We start from the raw sequence: 24,912 nt of genomic DNA, 5'->3' as shown, positions 1-24,912 counted from the left end.
CCATCTCGTACTGGTGGGCCTTCCTCATCACCAGGTCGCCTTCTTTAAACTGCCTTGGCATCACCTTCGAGTTATACCTTCGTTCAATCCTTCTTTTTACTGCCTCGGCTTTTACTCTTGCCTCCTCCCTGACCTCATCCAGCAAATCCAGATTCAACCTTCTTTCCTCATTCGAGTCTTCCGCTATAAAGTTCTGGAATCTCGGCGAGCTCTCCTGGATCTCTACTGGAATCATTGCGTTGCACCCATAGACCAAGCTAAACGGGGTCTCATGGGTTCCTGATTGCTCGGTGGTGTGGTACGCCCAAACTATGCGGGGTACCTCCTCAGCCCACGATCCCTTGGCCTTCTCTAGCCTCCTCTTCAAGCCTCTTAGCAATACCCGATTGGCGGACTCTACTTGGCCATTTGTCTGGGGATGCTCAACGGATGCAAACACTTGTTGAATTCCCACCTCTTCGCACAGCTTCTTCAACAGGTGACTTGCAAATTGAGTCCCGTTGTCTGACACCAGGAGCTTAGGCACACCAAACCGACACACGATGTTCTTCCACACAAAGCTCTCGATCTTGTGTGCGGTGATCTGGGCTACTGGTTCTGCTTCGATCCACTTGGTGAAATATTCAATCGCCACCACCAAGTACTTCATCTGCGTGATCGCCAATGGGAAAGGTCCCAGAATGTCGATCCCCCACGTATGAAACGGCCAAGGGCTGTAAATCGACTTCAACTCTTCGGGAGGCGCTTTGTGCCAATCGGCGTGCTGCTGACATTGCTTGCAGCACTGTGCATACTTTTTGCAGTCCTCCCTCATTGTTGGCCAGTAGTAACCTGCACGGAGGGTTCTCGCGGCCAGAGCTCGACCCCCGACGTGACTTCCGCATATCCCTTCATGGAGCTCGGCCATAATTCTTGCGCATTTCTCTCCGTGCACACATTCCAGGAGTAGGTGTGTGAACCCAAACCTATACAACTCGCCATCAATCATCGTGAACTTGCTGGAGTTCTTTTTTATCTTCCTGGCCTCCGTCGGATCCAGTGGGAGAAGGCCATCTGCCAGGCATCGCTTGTACTGTGGTATCCAGGTGTCTGGCTCATGGGTAGCGCAGACCTGCGCCACGTTCACCTTCTCCCCCCGACATGCTCTTATTCTCGGCGATCTCAAGGTCTCCTGAGTTAAAGACCTGTGACTCCTCGCCGCTTTCTCTGTCGACTTGCTTATTTGAAGAACCAGGTGGTCTGCCACAAATGCTCTAGGCGTCTTCAGAGTTTCTTGGATCACCGTCCTCTGTCTACCCCCCTTGCCCGAACTGGCGAGCTTAGCTAGCAAGTCAGCTCGGGCATTCTGCTCTCTGGGCACATGCACCACTTCAAAGGAGACAAAGGAACTCTTCAACTCCCGCACATACTCCAAGTAAGCCGCCATTTGTGGATCATTGGCCTGGAACTCGCCTGTTACTTGTCCCGTGACCAACAGCGAGTCACTTTTAGCCATAAGCACCCTAGCTCCCATCTCCTTGGCCAGCAAGATTCCGGCGATCAGCGCCTCATATTCTGCTTGATTGTTGCGGGCTTTGAAAGCAAACCTCAGGCACTGCTCAATCAGCACACCGTTGGACCCTTCCAGGATGACTCCAGCACCGCTACCCTGCTGGTTCGACGATCCGTCCACCGAGAGCACCCAACGGAAATCATCCCCCTCAGCGAGAGCTCGACCACGAAATCAGCGAAAATCTGCCCCTTGATCAGACCTCAGAGCTCGTACTTGATATCGAACTCCGACAGCTCCACCGCCCACTTCACCATCCTACCAGCTACATCAGGCTTCTTCAAGACTTTCTGGATGGGCAAGTCGGTCATCACCAGTATGGTAAAACTGTGAAAATAGTGGTGCAACCTCCTCGCCGAAAATACAACAGCCAGTGCAGCTTTTTCCAAGGCCTAATATCTCACCTCCGGGCCCTGCAGCACCTTGCTGACGAAGTAAATAGGCTTCTGAGCCTGATCTTGGTCTTGGGCGAGCACCGCACTCACCGCCCTCTCAGTCACAACAAAGTACAACCTGAGAGGGGTTCCCACCAACGGTTTGCACAAAACCGGCAGGCTCGCCAGGTACTCTTTAAGCTTGACGAAAGCCTCTTCACACTCCTTCGTCCAGGCAAACTTGTTGTTCCGCCTTAAACACTGAAAGTACGGATGGCCCTTCTCTTCGCTAGCTGATACGAAACGAGACAGGGCGGCCATCCGACCTGTAAGTTGCTGCACCTCCTTCACGGTCGCCGGGCTCCTCATCGCCAAGATGGCAGCACACTTATCAGGATTGGCCTCTATTCCTCTTTCAGTTAAGAGGAATCCCAAGAACTTCCCCCCCTCTACGCCAAAAATGCACTTCTCGGGGTTCAGCTTTAACCTAAACTTGGCGATTGTGGTGAACAACTCCTCCAAGTCCGCAACGTGCTTGCTCTTCTCCGGCAAGGTCACGACCATATCATTCGCGTACGCTTGCACATTCCTCCCCAGCATTGGTGCAAGTACCCTATCCATCAACCTTTGGTACGTGGCCCCCGCGTTCTTCAGCCCAAAGGGGATCACCTTGTAGCAGTAGCACGATCTCTCGGTCATGAAGGCGGTCTTCTCTTCATCCATGGGATGCATCTTTATCTGGTTGTACCCCGAGAAGGCGTCCAGGAAGCTCAGCAACTTGCACCCCGCAGCACTGTCAACCAGGGCGTCTATGCTTGGCAAAGGATACGAATCCTTTGGGCAAGCCTTGTTTAGGTCAGTGAAATCGACGCACATGCGCCACTTCCCATTGCTTTTCTTCACCAGTACGACATTGGCCAGCCACTCAGGGTACTGGACTTCCCTGATATGGCCTGCGGCGAGGAGCTTCTATGTTTCATCCCTGATCGCCTGTCTTCTCTCCTCGTTGAACTTCCTTCTTCTTTGTCGCACCGGCCTAACCTGGTTGTCCATTGCTAGATGGTGGCACAAGAAATCGGGGTCGATTCCCGGCATGTCTGAAGCAGACCATGCAAAAGCATCCAGATGCCGCTCTATCACCTTGGCGATATGGTCTTGGAGCTCAGCCTCCAAGGATCTTCCCAGCTTGAAGACCTTTCCCCCGATCTCCCTTTCGAGCCACTCCTCGACGGGTTTGGGTCTAGCTTCCCTGGCGATCACCGCCCTGGCGATTCCTAGCTCCCTCGCTTCCTCTGGGCGGTTCCTCGCCTCTTCTTCCCAATCGGCGTTCTCTCCCTCAGCCTCAGCATCCATCATGGCGACGTCGCCTCCGGCGGCCACCTCCATCGCTGCATCAACAACTCGCCATTCTGTTGGCCTGGGCTTCACGCCGGGAGGCGGCGTCGTTGTGATGTAACTCACGGACCTCTTATTCTTGAGGCTATTCTCATAGCATTTCTTCGCCTCCTTCTGGTCAGATTTGATGGTTATCACCACCCCTTCCATCGATGGCAACTTCACCTTCATGTGCCTGGTGGAAGGCACAGCTCCTATTCTGTTGATCGTTGGTCTTCCCAACAGAATGTTATAAGCTGAGGGAGCATTCACGACGAGGTACTTGATTTTCTCCGTCCTCGAGCCCGCCTCATCCGTGAATGTAGTTCTTAACTCTATGTACCCTCTGACCTCCACCTGATCGCCAGCAAAACCATACAAGCACCCTCCATAGGGCCTCAGCTAGTCAAGGGGCAACTGCAGCTGTGTGAAAGTCGGCCAGAACATCACATCTGCCGAGCTTCCTTGGTCCACCAGAACCCTGTGGACCTTCCTTCCCGCCGTAACAAGCGAGATGACTATTGGATCGTTGTCATGAGGCACAACGTCCCTGAGATCTTCCCTTGTGAACGTGATGTCCACGTCTGGCGAGTGATCCTCGAACATGTCCACCGTCATCACAGACCTCGCATACTTCTTCCTCTGTGACGCGGTGCATCCACCACCTGAGAAACCTCCTGCGATGGTGTGGATCTCTCCATGAGTGGGCATCTCGTGCTGCTGACCCTCACCACCTGCTGGCTGGGAGCTCGACGCTCCCCCCGCCCTCCTGTCCAGCAAGTAATCATTTAGGAACCCGCTCTTGACCAGGTCGTCGAGCTGGTATCCCAATGCCAAACATGAATCCATGTTGTGACCAAAACCCTGGTGGAATTCGCACCAGGCGTCGGGCTTTGGTCCTCATATCTTGTCGCCCACTTTCTCAGGCGCCTTGAGCCTGGCTGCTATATTGGGAATGGCGATCAGGTCCGCCAACCCCATGACAAACTTATTCTTTGGTGGGCGATTGTACTCCCTAGGGCGCCCTGGGCCCCTGCCCTTATTTTTCCTTGGATCATAAGGATGGCGGGTCCTTTGATCCCTCTTAGCCGCCGCTGTCTCCAGCACCCTCTGCGGCTGGATCCTGGTCTGGGCGCGTGGCCTAGCAGGGGCCACGCTCCCTCTCTTCTCGGCGACCTCACTCTCATCGGCGATGTGGGCCACCACAAGTCGCCTAACCTCAGCAAACGTGGCGGGGTGAGCCCTGATCAACGCCTCGCAGAAAGGTCCCGGCAGCACGCCCTTCTTGAAGGCGTAGACCAACATCTCTTCGTCCTTGGCCGGCGAGCGGACCATCTGCGCCCCAAAACGATTCAAGTAGTCCCTGAGGGACTCTCCCTGGTACTGCCTTATGTCGAACAGATCATAAGACACCCTAGGCGGCGCCTTGTTCACTATGTACTGCTCGACGAAAAGCTTCGAAAACTGCTGGAAATTGGTTATGTGACCTGTAGGCAGGCTCACAAACCATTCCAGCGCTGTTCCTTGGAGCGTGCTCACAAACATCTTGCAATACACAGCATCCGAGCCTCCTGACAGCATCATCTGCGTGTGGAACGTGGTGAGATGTGCCTCAGGATCCTCCACGCCGGTGAAAGTAGCCTTCACGGGTACCACACTCGCAGGGATAGGCGTGTCCGCGATCGCCTGAGCCAATGGCATGGGGAAAACGCGAGGTAGCGACGATGGTGCAACTTCTTCAGCGACTGGGCGCCCTCTCTGCTCCTGAAGAGCTTGGCGCAACTCCTCAGTCACTCTGCTGAGCTCTTCATTCCTAGCCTGAGAGGCGACTAGGTCCTCATGCATCTTTGCCTGCTCTATGCGCGAGGCCTCCACATTCGCCTGCAGCGCACGCATGATCTCCACCATCTGCGCCATAATCATGGCGCCTTCAGCAACAACTGGCACAACTGGACTTGAACGGTTGCTTCTCATCTTTCTCATGAAAACTTAACAGATCACAACGAGCGATGAACAAAACCTCCTTCAGCGACGATCGATCCAGCAATCAACCGGTCAGCACTTCGCGAACTCCAAAGAACTTCAAGAACACAATCTCAACAGCAAAGTTGGATTGAAACTTGCAGCTTCACCACAAACTACCGCTTCTCCACCAGAACCTTCGATCTCACCGATTGAAACTCGCGCAAACGGCGAAAAACTTCACCTCACCGAACAAAACTCAAACAATCGGGGAAAAACCTCAATCCTCCAAACAAAACCTCGAACGAACGGTGGAAAACGCAAATTTACCGAACAAAACTCCAATGAACAGCGGAAAATGGTTGCACCAGCACACAACCACACAGAAACTGCAGAAACTCCAAGAACTCACGATGTGGATGGGAATAGGTTTTACACGGCCCCACGGTGGGCGCCTGATGATCCTGCCTGCTGATCAAGACACAAGAGCCTTGCCTCGTCAAATCTGGATAGACTTTGCGCCTGTTAGCTTCCGTCCTTCGCTTTGATTCACCTCAAGAACCTGCAAAAAGACAGAACGGCGCCGCTGCGGCCGATCACGCTCCGAAGCCCAAGTCAGCGACTGAACCACCAAATACTAAGAGAAAACTCAAGAACTCTCTGGAACCGTGCAAGATTCTCTCTCAGCGTACTCAAGTTCTCACAAGCGTAAAAGAAATATTCTAAAATGCGCGTACCTCAGAAGTTCGTTAGAATCTCTTATATACCTGTACACTTTCTCTCTCCTGACAGTTACACATATGGACACGTGGCTTGCATCCAGCTGTACACGTGTCACCATCTGGAGCATCCTTGGCTTGGGCGTCACTTCTTACTCTTCAGGCTTATTTGACTAAGTTATCCATGCAAGGAGTAACTCGGTGTATAGCTGCCTTGGAGCGTGATCTCTTCTGTGTGGCGAGTACGGGTGTCTTCATACACACTTTCCCTGTGGTCTCGCCGGCCGCCATCATGATCTACTTCACTTGCTTCATCGTGCATGTTCGGGTAAGCTGTTCCCCGATCTCAACCTCTGGCTAGCTAGGGAATGACTATCTGACGACTTCATCCTCTGCTTCTAAAGCCTGAAACAAGCTTCTCTGATCCTTCGGCGATGTCCTTCTTTCGGCGATCTCTAATCACTTGGTCGCCTAGGTTCGCATCCGGCGACTCTATCTCAAGCCCGGTGACCGCCGGTTTAGGTATGCTAAAGATCGGAGCACGCCAACTTAATAACTGGCGACTACACGAGCCCCCCTACTTCCTTCCCTTCTGCCAGCCAGGTGTCCCGTTCAACACGCCTATATAATAGCTTGCTGCCACGTCATCACTTCCGACCACCTGGGCGGTACAGGAATTATATTATTTTTTCATATACTTAGGTAAAGTTGTGGTTTGAAGGCAACTTGATGAGTTTGGCTAATTCGAACTAAGTTTATGGTATAACTTTGTGTTCAATTTGGTCTAGTTGATGCTTTATTGTTATTATTATGGTTTAGTTCAATTTGTTGCTTTATGGGTATGTATTGTATAAATCAGTTAGTTACTATACAAGTTCTAAAATCTAGTTTGATGTGACTGATGATGAATATATAACTTGAAAAAGGTGGTTTGATATGATTTTTAAATGACTTCTGGTTATTATTCCAACTTTATGTAGGAAAAAAATTTGGTAAGCTAATGTTAAAAAACCCAAAATCTACATCAAATACATCTCCAAACAATCTAGTTGGTGTCATATTTAGTAAACAACATCCATGTCGAGTTAGATGACTATCATATGAAGCTTGTAGTCAGCCCAACCCAATTGGTCTTGACTTCATACCCAACAATTTTTCTCATCCGCTTGTGCTACTCTTGCTTATGTGTGATCCATTACAAGACTAGGTGATGAACTTTGCTTCATATAGTGCAACTTCACCAAATATAGAGAACAATATTGTGAAGATGAAAAATAAACTTGCAACTATCAAAAACCAAATGTAAACAACTACTTGTCTACATTGTTTTTAGTCATGACATTCCTGAACATTCCGCTGCAACGAGTACTGATTTTGGTACATGCCTATATTAATGAGATATAATGTTAGTTTACTTAAGAAATGACTTAAATTTCTTATATTATTGTTAAATTTATTTTAATAAGTATTGAAATTAAATAACTTATAATAATTTTTTATTTATTTCCGATACCAGATGTTAAAAGTGATACTCCATCACCAAATGAAATAAAAGAATCAAGTGGAGAAAGCAAGACTCATCGAAAAAATTACTACAAATTTAGAAGAGTTTGTTGTGATATCAAAACTTTTTAGAATATTTTGATTTTTGTTTTGGATATTTTAACTATGTAATTGTTAGATGGACTTTTGTTTTGTTAAACCAAAACAATGAATGAAATTGTTGGTTAGTTAACTTTGTCTGTTGTTATATTTTATTATATTTTTACTAGTAATTATAAAATTAATTTTATTAAATTATTAAATTATAAATGTTAATAAATAATTGTAAATAATTCAATATTTAAATTACAATAGTTAAAAATCACATATTATAATTTAAAATTTATTAGTATTGTACCGACCAGTTCTCGGGTGTCGTTGACCACTAATGATATAGGGGCCACGTAAGTGGGGTCCCACGAGCGGCGTGGGTCAGTATCTCACGAGGCACGTGCGCCAAGGAACCGAAAAAGTGGTCAGACATCAGTCACTAGGATGTACCGACGTGCCACTAGGCAGTGTGGTGAGGTTGAACATCGGGACTCGAACAGCAGAGTTGGGCCACGAGAGGTGGATCCCAGACCACACCCCAGTTATCAGTAAGGGAGAAGCCTAGGTCACGAGAGTCCATGCGTGTAGAGTGGATGACGCGTTTAGGCGTAACACAACTATAGAGCCACTGGAATGATATGACCTGTGAGGGTCGCGTTCCAGGGGTGAGCTGCATGCATGACACGTGAACAGCTATGGCACTCCCAAAGCGGGTGATCCCAGAGATCAGATGCACGAGGAGGTATCCAAGTGGTCACCCCGTCAGAGGTTGCACTCCAGTTAGGGAACCCCACGCGCTAGGTTATCCTAAGAGTGGGTAACTGCGACGCTGGGCCCACCCCTTCAGGAAGCCCATTTTGGGTAATGGAAACAGTGGAAACCCTAGTTTCAGTCTATATAAAGGGAAGTAACAAACTTAGCAAGGTACACTATTCATTTGCGCCGCTTAACACACACAGTTACAATCTTACTTGATAGAGTTTTGGTGTTTCCTAGCCCTAAGATTGACTTGAGCGTCGAAGTGCAAACAGCCTCTAGGGCGCCCTTTCTCTTTGTGTTTTCAGGATTTCATCAAAGGAAAAGCACGTGTGAGCGCAGGGATTCAGGACGTGAGAGTGACGTAGACGCACAAAGGCATTTTGGGTCAACCGACAGAAACATTTGGCACCCATCATGGGGCACGATACAAAACACTGTCCCACCAGTAAGAACCATACAGATCCAGGAGATGAGAAGTACGAGGCAAGGACTTGTTGAACCAAACGGGGGCAAAGGCCTCACCCTGCAACAGGTTATGGAAACGATGCAGGCCCTTCAAGACGAGGTGGCTGCGTCGATAACGAACCAAGAACGCATCCAGGCTGACTTGGAGACGTCGTGGGCAACGAACGAAGAACTGCGTCGTTTGAATGAGGAGTTGCGCAAGAATCTGCTAAATCACGCAGGCGAACGTGAGGAGAAAGTTCAAGAGCTTGCGTCCCAGGGAGTTCCCTATGTCGTTCTCCCAAGAAATCATGGATGTCGTGAGACCAACCATGCTTATAGGGCCCAAAGTTACCTTCACTGGTACGGAGGACCCGGAGGCCCATCTCACGGCTTTCCATATGCAGATGATGCTGGTTGGTGGCTCCAATGCTGTGAGATGCAGGCTGTTCATGAGCACTCTAGTGGGAACGACGATGGACTAGTTCATCAGCCTCCCTGATGGCCATGTGACGTCGTTCCCACAACTCACAAAGTTGTTCAGGGCACAGTACATCGCGAATCGAGCTCCAACACCCATCTCTTATGATCTCTTCGACATAAGACAATATCAGGGAGAGTCGTTGAAGGAATTCCTCCACCACTTTGGAGCACAGGTTGTGAGGTTGAACCTCAAGGACGAAAGGATGATGGTGCACGCGTTCAGGAAGGGCATCGTGCCAGGCCCCTTCAGTGAATCACTTATCAGAAGCCACCCTAAGACCTTCGCCGAGATAAGGCGTCCTGCGATGGCTCATATTGCGGCAGAAGAAGAAGTTAACGAGAAGTGCACGTGCATGGTTCCCACGCGCCCGCGTGCATCAGGTCGACCTCAACCCCTAAGGGTGCATGAGGCGACGATGGAGAAGAAGACCCCCACAAAGAAGCAACCTTATCAACCAAGGAAGTCTCAAACTAGGGGGCGTGAGAGGGAAAACGTGCCACCAAGGCACGACTTCGTGGTAGAATTGAAGGACCTCATAGTTATCCCCAACGTAGCGGAGAGGCTGAAGGTACCCCCCCAAGACCAATAAGAGGCTCCGGCCCAACAAGAGAACCTGGTGTGAGTTCCACCAAGCATTTGATCATCCCATACGTAACTGCTTGGCATTGGGACACCAACTAGATGAGTTAGTGAAGAGCGGTTTCCTAAGGGATTACTTGCAAGAAAAGCAGGGGATCAAGGACGTGGCAGTGACAGGCGGAGGCCCGGGGCATGAAGTACCTGTGCATGGTGAAATTCACACCATCGCGAGAGGTTTTTCGGGAGGAGGTTGTACCGCTTCTCAGCAGAGGAGATACGCACGGGCGGTGATGTCGGTAGAAGCACAAAGGGCCAATGAAGCTTTTGATGTTGACCTTGTCTTCACCAAGGCTGAACTTCAAGATGTTGTTCCCCATGACAACGACCCGGTGGTGATCTCAGTGGTAACCGCAGGAATGAGGGTGCACCAAGTATTAGTGGATTAGGGAAGCTCGACACACGTAATGTTCTGGACGACTTTCAACAAGCTGCAACTCTCCCCTAACATGCTAAGGCCCTATGATGGCTGCCTGTACGGTTTTGCGGGAGACCAGGTGGAGGTGTGCAAACACTTAGAGTTGAGGACCACCTTCACGGATGGTAACGCGTCTCGTATGGAGAGCATCAGGTACCTTGTCGTCAATGCCTCCTCTGCTTATAACATGTTGTTGGGCAGACCTACGCTGAACAGTTTGGGGGCGTTGTCGTCGACGAGGCACATGAAGATGAAGCTTCCTGACCTGGCAGGAAAGGTGATTACCATCAAGTTAGATTTGAAGAAGACCTAGAGATGTTACGATAACAACCTCAAAACGAAAAGAGGGGTGTCCATGGTCACTACAAAACCACCGTACACAGAGGAGGTCGCCCAGCCCGAGGTCAATTGCACCGAAACTGCCTGGATCGAAGCAGAAATTTCCCGCGAAAAGATAGCCTAGGAGAGCAGACATGATCCGTTTGGCGACCCAGGGGAAAGAGAGATTGGAGGGAAGGTTTCCAAGCCTAGCAACACCCTCGACCAAACGGTGCAGGATCTGAATGTCAAGACCCGACCTGTCCACCAGAGGGCGAAGGAACGACACCTAATTGACTTAGAAGGTCTGTTCGTAAAGATGGCCGAGTACAGGCTGAAACCGGATCCCAGAAAGCGTGTGTTCGGAATAGAAGCAGGGAAGCTTATGGGTTTCTTGCTCACTGAGCGTGGTATGAAAACAAACCCAGAAAGGTGCGCCATGACAAGGCGCATGCGCATGTCTGTCTTGTCTGGATTTGCACCAGTCGGAGGAGGGGGCGGCCTCCCTTACCAAGAGTGTAAAGAGGCGTTCATCATGCTGAAGGAGTACTTAGCAAGCCCTCAAGTCCTGTGCAAACCACAACCAAGCACGCCACTTAACTTATATTTAGCGGTGATCGATCAGCCGATTAGTTCAGTCCTTGTACACAAATGGGACCAATTTCAGAAACCCATATGTTTTGTGAGCGAAGTATGGCAAGGGCTTGAGGAAAGATACCAGGTATCGGAGAAGACGGCCCTAGTGATCCCATGTCAGCCATTCCCCAGGTGGGCTGGACCTTTCAGGGTGCGAAGGGTGAGGTGTCCATCTCGGGGTGCGCATAGGTAACCTGAGCAAGGGCGTCCTTGAACCCCGCGTCGTAAGCATCAATAGCATCCCCGGTCAGCTCAGCCTCGGTTTCTTCAAACCTCTTGGCTTGTTGAAGGAGTTCGGCCTCAACATGACCCAAGTGCACTTCCCGATTGATGGATCTTTCTTTAAGCCATGCCATCTTGGCTTTGGATGCCTTAGCCGCCTCTTCCAACTCGATGACCCGGATTTGCAAGGGCAGGATTTTCGCCTCCAGCTCGACAGCCTCTTGGCACTTGTCATGAAGTCGTTTCGAGAGATCCTTTTCAGATTGGTGGAGGCTAGTCAAATCCTGCTTCAGGGCGACCTCGCGGGTAGCAAATGAACGAACCTCAAGCTTAGTTATGAGGGCGTTGGATTGGGCAAGAAGAGCCCCAAAGTTGACGCCCAACCTTTCCCTCGCAGCGGTCTCATCCAAGTCCACTATCGTCTCTAGATAGAAGCCCTTGAGGGCATGTTGCAGGACAACAGGTAGTTCAAAGGCAGATGGAGCTACAGGGATGCTTGTCCCACCGTCCGCAAGCGCAAAGAGGTCAGAGGACGAGGGAACGCTTGGTGTCTGGCCCTTGGACGATGTCGGGCGACCAACAGTGGAGGAATGGGAGGCCGTCACCGTTGTAAGCCTAAGCTTTTTAGAAACCTGCCCCTCGGCGGAGTCCTCATCAGATTCGATCTCCACTACCTTCTCGCAAGGAAATGGAGCGAGAGATGCTTGGGCGGTAGCAAAAGGAACTGTGACGTAGGAAGGAGTACGAGAAGGCGCGGCAGTGGCAAAAGCGAGGGCATAAGGGCTAGAGGTGCCCGCACCCCCAGACATCCCTCGACGGCGAGCCAGGATGCCAGCTAGCTTGGCCCGTTTCTCTTCATTCAACACCATCCCTACGTGCAAGAATAAAAAATGAATCAGTTCCTCGAGGATCCTAGGTTTCTTGAACCCTAAGTCAGGGAAACCCATGCTCGAAGAAACCCTAGAAAAAGGAACGGAGAGAAAACAGAGAAAGCTTAAAATGCAGGGGGTTAAACAGCCCTAGGCGGCTATCAAGCATCAGAACGAATAGATAAAAGTGATCAACAGTTAAAGTTCGTACCTTTGATCAGGTAGGATGAAGGTTTTGGAAGTTGCAGAGAGAAATGCGAGAGCGCTCGAAGGAGAAGACAAAGCAATCAAGGATGTTTCAGAGAATGATGGAATAGTGACTGAACGCGCGCGTTTTCGAATATTTAAGGTAAACAAAGAAGCGTAAGCGACGTTAAGCCTTGACCATTGATCAAAACACGTGTGTGCAAGTCGGATAGACTCAGAGAAACGTCACTTTGGTGCATTATTCATGTCCTGCCATACAGAGCCACGTAGGTCACCAAGGGCAAGAACTTAGTCTCTTTGCTAAACAAGTTACAACTCGAGACTGGGGGGCTTGTGTACCGACCAGTCCTCAGGTGTCGTTGACCACTAGTGATGTAGGGGCCACGTAAGCAGGGTCCCACGAGCAGCGTGGGTCAGTATCTCACGAGGCACGTGCGCCAAGGAACCGAAAGAATGGTTAGACATCGGTCACCAGGATGTACCAACGTGCCACTAGGCAGTGTGGTGAGGTCGGACATCGGGACCCAAACACCAGAGTTGGACCACGAGAGGTGGATCTCAGACCACACACCAGTTATCAGTAAGGGAGAAACCTAGGTCATGAGAGTCCATGTGTGTAGAGTGGATGACGCGTTTAGGCGTAAGACAAGTATAGAGCCATTGGAAAGATATGACCTGTGAGGGTCGCGTTCCAGGGGTGAGCTGCATGCATGACATGTGAACAGCTAGGGCACTCCCAAGGTGCGTGACTGCAGAGATCAGATGCACGAGGAGGTATCCAGGTGGTCACCCCGTCAGAGGTTGCACTCCAGTTAGGGAACCCCACGCGCTAGGTTATCCTAAGAGTGGGTAACTGCGACGCTGGGCCCACCCCCTTAGGAAGCCCATTTTGGGTAATGGAAACAGTGGAAACCCTAGTTTCAGTCTATATAAAGGGAAGTAACAAACTTAGCAAGGTACGCTATTCATTTGCGTTGCTGAACACACACAGTTACAATCTTACGTTATACAGTTTTGGTGTTTCCTAGCCTTAAGGTTGACTTGAGCGTCGAAGTGCAAACGGCCTCTAGGGCGCTCTTTGTCTTTGTGTTTTCAGGCTTTCATCAAAGGAAAAACACGTGCGAACGCAGAGATTCAGGACGTGAGAGTGACGTAGACGCACAAAGACGTTTTGGGTCAACAAACATGAATATTTTATTAGTATAATAATCCTTAAAATATTATTATATTATAACAAGTATAATGTCTAGATACCAGTATTTACATTGAAATTGTTTTTACTTAAACATTATGATAATTGTAATTGACATAATTCATAATTTTAAAAATTCACTTTAAAAGTAATGTGACGTATAAATAAGACTTCTATCTTATATTTTTATGACGATTAGATCTATAGTATATATCAAACTGTCAAGCACATACATAATTATGTTTGTAAGCCACCTTATAATTTAGATACTATTCAATCAAACTTAATTCAATAATACTATTTATTGTTGTAAAAGATAATTTTATGTTTTATTATTCTAATATTTTTTTTGTATATATATACAATACATGTTATCAAAATGCGGGTCATTGGGTCGGTCCACAGTCCGCTACCAAAAAGTGTTGGGCGGACTCACTAATCTAACCCTCTGACCCGCTTTGCCGTCTCGCTTAACTCGTAGTTTGCGCGGGTCAAGGCGGATTTGCTGGCTGACCCGCCTAAATAAAAAAATAATTATTTTTTTATTTTTTTAAAATATCATACGTTGCAGTGTGATCTTTATTTTATTTTATTTTAAAGAATTGAATTTAATGTACTAAAAAAGGAATAGGTACTAAAAAGGAATGTTTTATTTTAATCATCTAAAAGAGTTAGTATTAAGAGTAACGGTGAATCTAGTTTTCAAGTAAAGTTTTATATTTAAAATTTATTAATAAAAATAATATAAAAAAGAGAATTCAATATGATAGTTAACAAATTAGTTATCTTCGTTGAAATATTTTGTATTAAAACTTTGATAAGATACTCTTACACATTTATATATATATATATATAAAATATGCAAAATAAAGCTTTAATTATTTTTAATCAAATTTTCTAACAATCTTCCTACTTGAATTTATATTTTTATCTTAATTAAATGAATTGAAATACGGATTACATTTTAATTTTTCAATAGTAAAAATAAATTTTTAATAATTAATAATATTTAATTTTTAAATAAAAAAATTCTTATGCAGAAACAAAACCGCATATGGGACCAACAATGAAACAATCCGCATTCCTAGCGAAGGTAAGCCCATATTGCTACCCTAGATATAAAAGAAAGGAAAATAGTTAATGTTTACAGTAGTGTGCTATGTTCATTCAGTATTTAATATTTGGAAAATCACTTGACATTTAGGTAGACGCATTTATAATCTCTCACTTTATCTAACGTTTTAGTAGTCCTACGTAATAGACCAATTTCAATTTAAATGGTGTAACGCTTTGGAAACATTGACATACCATAACCAAAAAAAGGAAAGATGGCGAAGGATGCAGTGGTGATTCATCTTCTTAGCAGGAAGCCAGAGAAGCGGAATCTACAGCTGAGGCAACAGAGTTCAGAGCGGCAACCTTACTCTTCTTACGCTTTGGCACCATTTTCGTCGGTTTCAGCCTTCCTTGGAAATCTTCAGGGATTAGGTCATGGATTTCGTCCATCCTCTTCGACTGCCTCCCGAATCCGAAGCTCTGATCGGAGGAAGCAGGCAACACGCTCTTGCCTTCCGAGAGACTGATTCTCTCGACGGAGGTTACGCAGCACTCTTGCCATTTGAGCTCTGCCAAATCTGCCACCACGTCCTCCAGTGCCACCGCCGCGAACGCCGAAACGCTGTCACATAGGGTCGAACGCGGCACATCTACAAGATCCAGCGACTCCACCGCCTCCACCAGCACCTTCTGCGCAAGGAATCCAGATAGGTTTTTGCAATTTCTCAAGACGGAAACCTATTCGTTAACCATCTCTTGTTGTTCGGAGATTTGTGGACAGAGAACTAATAAACTAAGGTAGTCTAGAACTTCTAATCTTAAAACGAGTTAAATTTAAAAGGAATTGAAGAATAAAAAATTAAGAACAAAACGGTAAAAGTAAGCAACGTTTCCGGCGAAATATTGTTAGTAACCAAACAGAACATAAGATTAACGTGATGGAGAATAGAACCTTGGGAGCGTGATGAATTTTCTTGAAACCGTGAATGCGGATGACCTGTGGCAGAAGGAAGAAGAAAAATAACAATGAAATGCAGAGTGTTGAGAGAAAATTGTCAATGAAAATAAGAATTGAAAGGTACATAAAATGAATGGAACCTGATTGAGTTGATTGATTGTTAGATGAAGAGTTTGACGAGAATGAAGGAGGTGGAGATAGTCCTCCAGCCACACTTTGTGTTTCTTCGAAGGCCGTTTCTTGATGGAGCTTCCTTGCGATTGCGGAATCGTGATTGGTAATTCTTCTGCCATGAATGAGGTAGGAAAGCCTAACCTTTTATACTATTGCGCGCGTTAGATGTTGGTTAACAATTACTAATTAAATAAATAGATAAAGCATAAAATCATTACTCACATGACTAATTTTTCATTTCATTTTTAGTAAATGATTGATTTGAGAATACAGAGTTAAACACAAGCGTAGGTAAGAATTTAGAGTCCTTCCGCAGCAGCCACACCTCTTTGCATCCCATTCGGTTCCCCCATAAGTTCTTTACCAACCAATACTTCCTCCCATCATCACTAACACCATATTCCACAATAGTCAAAACCACTATTTTCAAGTAAATTTGAAAACTTACAAGTAATCTGGTTTTGATTTGGGAGAAAATAGGAGATGGAATGGTGTTGAGACATTATCTACAAAGGATATATGGTCTAATCATTATGTTCCAAGCTCATTGAAGTCAGAGTCTTTCTTAAATCCTTTTAATTTAAAGAGTGAAAGTAGAGAAGATTTTGTTTGGGAAATTAAAGGTAATTCAATTCAAAATTCTGCATGGATTGGTGCAGTAAAGAAAACTGAAGTGACTCTAATCCAGAATAATATGGTGATTGTTGGGAAAATATTGGAAATGTGGGTGATGACGATCAGAAAAGCAATCTGAATGAAGAATATGAAAGGCTTGAGTTTAAGGGAGGAATTTGTTAGCATTAAACTCAAAGCCGTCATCAGTTTTATTTAGAAATTTGAATGATTAATAATTATTAGCTTTAATCATAGTTTTGAATGTCATTTATATTGTGATTTTAAGGGGCTTTTAATTTGGACAGGAATTCATTCACCTTTTCTTTTTGTGCCAAAAACAACAAATGGAGTTCTTCTACTTGATTGACTGTACTTTCTTTTTCTTTCTCCATATCAACATATTTTTCTTCCAATTTTGTAAACCTTCTTTCCAGGTTATGAAAATTTGCTTCAACACTCTCCAATTGAGATATCAAGACACTTCTTTCATTCAAAAGATTATGCTTTTCATTAGTCAATAAATTGCACAATTCTTCCAAACTGCTTGATTTTTCCCTTAAAACTTCAAGCTCAATTTTTTCATCACAAAAGGACTTCTCCGGCAATGTACTCTTTAAGTTGAGTTTAAACATTCGATTCTTTGCCATCTCCACATTTGCAAGAACACATTCATTTTTATCCTTCAAGTGCAAAATCCAGTCTTTCATGAAAACCGAATAACCTTTCTTCAATAATTGTGCCATACTGAGAATATTATTATTCAAGTCAGGTACATAATAAACGTCCTCCATTGTACCTTCTTTTTCTTCATTTTGGGAAAAAAATATTTTCCCCCGGCCTTTGATTGGAACTTTTGTTGAGTCTCCAAAAGACACATGTCCATCTTCTATCTCTTGTATATCAAGAAATAGGTGTTTGTGCCCACACATATGATTACTACCACCAGTGTCTAGATACCATATCATGTCACTATCTAGAGTGACGCCTTCATTGGCCATCATGAGAATTCCTTCCTCTTTTGTCTCATCTTCCTCCACTAAATTTGCACTTTCTTGCACTTTCTTCTTAGCATAGCACTCCTTTGCATAGTGACCATATTTGCCGCAATTGTAACATTCAACATTTGAACGATGTGAACGACCACCACGACCTCGTCCACGCCAATTTTGTTCCATTTCTTCATTGTTGTTTCCATAACCACGACCTCCACGTTCATGTCCTCTCCCTCGGTTATGTTGCGCGTACATCACCTTGTCTTCCTTTATGATCATCTTTGCTTGTAAGGCTTCCTCCAAGACTTCTTGCTTCTTTTTCTTCTTTCGTTGTTCATGTGCTTCAAGAGAACCCGAGAGATAATCAATGGTCATCTCTTCCAAGTTTCTTGACTCCTCAATTGCACATACAACATTTTCAAAGTCATCCGTCAATGACTGAAGAATTTTCTCCACGACCCTTGCAGTGTTTAAGTTGATTGGCTACCGTTTGCACATGAGTGATGTAACAAGATACATCTTCTGACTCCTTCATCTTCATGGCCTCAAACTCACCTCGTAGAGTTTGAAGATGCATTTGTTTTAACTTGGATTGCACCCTTGAACGCCTTTTCCAAGATGTCCCATGCTTCCTTTGAAGTGGATGCACCAACAATCTTCTCAAAGATTGCTTCATCAACAGCTCGATAAAACATGTACAAAGTTGCCTTATCTTTCGACCGTGTCTCTTTCAACACTTTGTTTTGGGTCGCCGAGTAACCAGTAGTATTTTCTGGTTCTTCAAAACCTTCTTGAACCACCTTCCAACAATCGTGAGATCCTAGAAGGGCTTTCATTTGGATGCTCCAATTGTCATAATTGGCCATCTTTGTTAATTTAGGAAGGGACATAGCTCTGATACCAATTTGTGAATAGAGATAAATCTTTTATTTCACTGCTACTCTTCAGATAAGAATACAGTCTCTGTAAATAGTCTTACAATAGACTTTTCAAATTCTACATTCTCTTTCATCAAAGCTATACTATAAATTACATTTAAAATCACAATATAAATGACATTCAAAACTATGATTAAAGCTAATAATTATTAACCATTCAAATTTCTAAATAAAACTGATGACGACTTTGAGTTTAATGCTAACATGGCTTCAGCTTGAGCATGGTCGTTCAAGCGGTTGATCTTGGCTCGTAGGTGTTTTACTTCCCTCTGAAGCTCCACGACCCTTTGATCTTCAGCAGATTTCTAACTCGTGCTTTAGAAACAGCCAAGCAACCCATTGCAAAGGTCTGCCCAATTTGCTTCATGGTGTCGCGAAACAGGTGTTCTTCGTCGAGGGCCATGAGCCTGTCCTTGTCATCGCTGCACAGGAAGACGTGTTTGTTAGGTTTGATGGCTGCAACAAGAGGGGGGATGAATTGTTTTCAAACTGTTAAATACTTGGCTTAGAATAAAACTTTTTCAATCAACCCAGAAATGCAATTCAGAAAGCTAATCAAAATACCAAACAGAAATGGAAACAAAAATATAATCGGTTAAAATAGCAATTTAACCGGTTGTTTATGACAGCAGAAAATACAAACAAATATAGAGGGAAGGGATATAGAGAATTACACACATAGATTATATTGGTTCACTCTATCACAGAGCTACATCCAGTCCTCAGTCAAACCACTGAGTTTTCACTATGCAATCAATCACAGATTACACAAACACCACCCACAAAGAGGTGACTTTGAATCCCACAAAGCCTACTCACCCTCCTTGCACACAACAACCACCTCAAGCCAGAATCCCACTAACTTTACAGGATTTTACACAGTTATACAAAATATTATATGAACAATTACAAGAACTTGAACAAGATTAGAAAACACCTAGTAAAACATAATACACCAGCACCCTATTGATCAGTTCTTTGAAAAACAGCAAAGCACAAGACTATCTTGCTGAAAACTTGGTTGAAACCTTTTCACAAACAGTTTTGTAATCTCTCAAATCAATCTCAACTCAGAGTATCAAAAGTTTCAGTTTCATCAATCTTTAAACGTTTGAATAAAAAACATATTTATAAACCTTGAAATGCTAACGTTAAAGCAAATCTGAACAATCAAATCAGTTAAAAAAAAATTTCAAAAAGTTGTTACAAGCACACATTTAATCGGTTAAAACCACAAATTAATCGGTTGAATGCTCTTGTCAGTTATAAAACAGTTTTAAAACCTTCTTTGCTAGCTAAGTTACAAACAACCGATTATCTCGACATATTAATCGGTTGTTTTTCCCTTTACATGGAAAAACACTTTAGTCTTTAAAACTGATTGAAATGGGCTTTGTCTGAGTTTCAAAACTGATCTTACAAAGATTATAAACCCCAAACCAAAACCTAAACCTAAAACATCACCCAGCTTTAGGCTTCACTTGGATTTGGCACATCAAAGCTTTCCATCTTCAACAGTGTTCACCATAGGTTGGGACGTCGAAGCTCGGATCCCACAAGCTCTTCCTCTTAGAGCTCTTCGCTTTGCCTTCTTGGATAACAATTACATCTCGGTGCGAGGTGTGGCCTTCTGAAAGAACAACGTCCTGATGGGGGGCTTGACCATCCAAGTGAGAATGCTCAGTAGGGGGAGTAGTTGCTTTCCTATTTCTTTTAAAAACAAGCCCCAAGGTGGTGTCCTCCTCCTGCTCAGTCGGGGCTTGAGTAATGGTGACTGAAGCTTTCTTTTTCTGAGTTAAAGAATCCTTGGGCATGTTGGCAATTGCCCTAATTCTTTTAGCCATCTCGGCTAGCTCCGCCTTGCTGATATGGGTCAACATTCTTTTTCAAAGTAAATAATAAAATGGTTAATAAGTAGTAGTAGAGTTATTTTCACGAAGAGTGGGAAATGAGGAGTACCAGTATAAGCTTTCAGAGTACCGGGAATGTACTCTTTGGTTATTAAGTAGAAGGTGTCGAAGACGACCTAAAAGCTCGACAAGAATTGGCAGATCCCTTGATCTTCTTGTGATAGATCTTTTAGGCGCCGAGCACTCTGGAATTAGTGCTTAGTGGTCCAATATAGGGAAAATCCATCCAGAAGGGTTGGATCTCCAATTAAGGCTCGAACTTTAACGAATTTTCATTTAAAATTCTTATATGAAGACTGGAAGAGGGAAAGCAAGGCTCTTCCAGGGGCACCGTTTAGGGACACCCACAATTTACTACTTGTGTGTTTAGCTTCAAAGAAGTATAAAAAGACTTCAATAGACAACGAGATGCCGAACTGAACACACAGAATAATAAAAGCACGAATGAATGCCCTGCTATTAGGGTGTAGCTAGGCAAGGGAGACCTTGAGCTCGGTCAAAAGCACTTTTTTGAAGATGGACAAAGGAAGATGTAAGAGGACCTTTTTGAAAAAGGTAGCATAAAAGAAACAGAACGGACCCTCGGGGTCCGAGGACTCATCACAAATCGATGGGCTTGCCCTCTCTACACTCTATGATTTTTACATGACTCACATATCACTTATTCATGGTTCAACCATTCTCTCTTAACTCTCTAAGACGCACATGGGTGGTATAATAAGATGTTTCTTTCAAAAGATCTTTTTTGGCTCAATGGTACATAACACTATAATCCATCACATAGATAACTAGCACACAAGCACAAACACAAACAAGACACAAGCAGTTTAGGGGAGAGAAAATGAATCCAAAGGAAATCACAGTTCTAACAAAGAAAGCGAGTCCAAATGAAATAACTGTTCAAACAAAGAAGGCGAATCGAAAGAAAATCCCAGTTTAGACAATGCAATCGATAAGGTGAATGAGTATTCGATAATAGAGATTAGTTGAAGGAAAATACCTTGTGTGATAGCTGATTGGAAAGAAGAAGTGTGAAGGAAGCTTTCTGGTGAAGGAGAGGTTTGAGAGCGCAAGAGTGCCGAGTGTTAATTTCTCTCGGCAAGTGTACCGAATCAACTGTAATATAGTACTCTTTAAAGTACGAATGTCGAACCCACAAAGAACAATTCTAATTAAGATGTTCTGTTGTAAAACTCATTGTTTGGCTTTGAATTTTCTCACCTCCAACTCTATTAAACATGCCTCAATCATCTCCATATTTGATTTTGTGATGCAAATTGACTAAAAAATTAGGCAACCTCAATTAACTCTTCACTAGTGAAAGTCTCTCAAACTGTTTAAAGATTTCACACTCTCACTTGGTTGGGTAATTTCAATTCCTCATTTGTTCTCAGACATTGCTTTCAACTATTTACCTTGTTCCAACTTTTACACATTACTATCCTTTCTCAATTTTAGTGATGGTTTCAACCACAAATTCTTTTTCAAATTAAGTCATTGATCAATCCATTTTGTTGTTCTAATTTAGAACTATGGTTTGATTTCTTTTTCAAAAAAAATAAAATAAAAATACCATCATCTATCTATATACAATATTTCACAAAATATGCAAACATCAACCACTATACTAACTTAAGCTTGCCATCAACAAAAGCTAAAGTAAGAAATATAAAACTAAACTGCTAAAGTCAACTTACTAAACTAAATTAATACTAAAATTAAAGTTAAACAAAAAGATAAAACCAGTTTTCTGTTCATTGTGCATGAGAAGTATCAATCTCCTCTTATGACTTTGCCCAATTCTGTGCCAACATCATTCTGAACTTGGTTTGAATGTTCATCATTTGTTGTTGTTCCAGTTGGTCCATCTACCATTTCTGGTGTATCTTCAACTCTACTCCCAACTCCACATGCTCCTGCCTCCCCTGAAAAATTGTACTTGTCCCCAGGCCAAGATAGATAATCATGAAATTCAGTGGGTGTCAACGACGGATTATTTAATACTAGCTGTGGATTTGGTGCGACTCATTTTTCTGCACATGTAAGAATAAGCATTTCTCAAACCAAAGTGTTCTATTTGATTGACATTTTAACAAACACTTGGTATGCATGATATAGAATGGCATTGGATGAGTAATTTTTGGTATTTAATCCATGGAAGGCAGTGCTTAACTTTGGATAAACTCAAAATAACAATAACATTCAACATTAAAACATTAAAATATCAACAAGTTTGAATCTTTGAGTTTATAGCAATTTAGCAATGAAATTTTAAAATGAATGGAGAAGGCAACATGCTTGAATGGAAATGGCAACGATGATGGTTATGGAGATGATAAATTTATACATAAAACACTTACGTTGATAATGGAAATGTAGATGAAATGTTTGAATGAGTATGAAATCTTTGGGATAAAATTTTTAAAATTGGGAATGCTTGACTGAAAATGAGTGAGGGTGTAGGATTTTCAAAATTTTAAAATGTTGCAGTTTTTTTATTTTTTATTTTTTAGAAAAATCCCACTAGCTTATGCTAGATCTTTTTAGCTCAGGCTAAAGTTTGGAAGAGAGCAACATATTTGTTTAGCTCAAGCTAGATCAATTTAGCTCAGGCTAGCTCATTTTAGCTCAGGCTAGACTTGTTGATTTCTCTCGGCAGTAACAAAACCAACTTATCAAATATAGAGAAAGATACTTGGGATTGAATTGCGTCTATCTCAATCATCTGTATTTTGGAATAATATAATACATAATACTCAAAACTACTTATTCTTAAGCTTAATTTAAAGTCATTCACCTTGATTCCTCACAGATGAAATTCATAAGATAATTTCTCAAATACTGATTCCTCAGATATCTAACAAATCATCCAGCTTCATGAAGAAAATTATGATGCAATTAATAACCTGGAATCTATTCCTAACATTACAAGTTATCAAGTATTTTCGTCTATTTCAGATCCTTAAAGGTACTTTCCAGTTAAATTTAATTTAATTACAAATTTACTCTTATATCTAAACCGATCAGATAAAGATAAAGAGTAAGCATCATTTCCCTTTTTTTTCATTTCATTTTTAGTAAATGATTGATTTGAGAATACAGAGTTAAACGCAAGTGTAGGTAATTTATGAAGAGTAGTGTACAAATTGTAATCATGTAGTAGGATAAGATGGCATCATAGCTATCCCATAGAGTCCTTCCGCGACAGCCACACCTCTTTGCATCCTAATGTAGCCTTCTTCACCCCATTCTGTTCCCCATGAGTTCTTTACCAACCAATACTTCCTCCCATCACCACTAACACCATATCCCACAGCAGTCACACCGTGATCCAACTCAGTTCCACACGAACCACTGAACACACCACTCTTGTAAAACTGAAAGTCAGACCCTTATAGGGGTAATTCACTTCAGTGTTTATTCCATGATTTTTTATGATGAATTTGAAAGCATCATCCATAAAACCACCTTCACACCCTTGGTCCACACCTTTTGTGTCACAGTCAACAAGTTCTTGTTCTGACAAAGAGATCAATTTTCCAGAAGTCAGTGCATGGATTCCTTCAGTTGCTGCAACCGCTGAAAACGCCCAACAACATCCTACAAGATAAATTAATAGTTAGACAATCATTGAGCTTATAATTTGACATGGAAATGTGAATGAAGAATGAAGCATTTGCGTACCACATTGACCTTGGTCCTTCACGGGTGTAACTGCACCCTTCTGCCTCTAGTCCACTGTGGACGGAATTGCAGTCACATTTTCATACGTAAAAGTGGTTGTCCTTAGGATTGAAGAACACATGTGCCCTTTCAACCTGTTTCTGCCTGCTATGAATTCCTCGTTGGTGAGATCTGCAAATTGATTAGTGCCTAGCTGGTAAGGTTTATTGGCAGCATTGTTGAAGGTTTCAATATAATTCACATTTTCCTTGAATATCCTGAAACGCTTTTCCCTTTCCTCAGGGTCCTTGTACACTCTTCCATAACGAGTCATCCATTCTTCATGCCTCTCATACATGGAGACATCATCTTGGAGAGTGCGACATGTGACTTGAAAACCCCAGAATCCCATGCAGAAAAGCAACGCCAGTGAAATATGATAGAATTGATTTTTTGCAACCATGGTGGCTTGTGTAGTGTGACAGTAATTGGAGCAACTACTTTGCAGTTGAGTGAAAAGTGTGTGAAAGATGTGTTATGGTATTTAGGATTGTTTGTGGTGTCTCTTCTTGGTGCATTGGAACAACGCTCTGCTGAGCCAGAGGGGACTTTACCTGTTAATCACACTCCGCCGATCAAGTTCGTGAAAGCATACAAAATAATAATCAGTTTCAGAAAGCATAACAGAAACAATATTCTGGCTACAGGCACCTTTACTAACGGTGCTAATAGTAGAAGAAAATCTCGTGCACCTTTATTCTCGGGTGCTCACCACTTAGCTAATATCTCTATATATTCAAATAACAACTTTATGCATATATTTATTTAACTAACAACTTTACATTAACAT

The 24,912-nt window shown here is 43.7% G+C and overlaps 1 pseudogene; it reads right to left on the bottom strand.

Annotated features, from left to right (window-relative positions):
* Positions 1-23,551: 23,551 nt before the first annotated feature.
* LOC137805902 (senescence-specific cysteine protease SAG39-like) lies at positions 23,552-24,525 on the bottom strand (annotated as a pseudogene).
* Positions 24,526-24,912: the final 387 nt, after the last annotated feature.

The sequence above is a fragment of the Phaseolus vulgaris genome, chromosome 11 (genome assembly GCF_000499845.2).
Source record: "Phaseolus vulgaris cultivar G19833 chromosome 11, P. vulgaris v2.0, whole genome shotgun sequence".
NCBI classification, from domain to species: Eukaryota; Viridiplantae; Streptophyta; class Magnoliopsida; order Fabales; family Fabaceae; genus Phaseolus; species Phaseolus vulgaris.
Note: the sequence above shows the minus strand (reverse complement) of the source record. Positions and strands in the feature narration are given on the sequence as shown.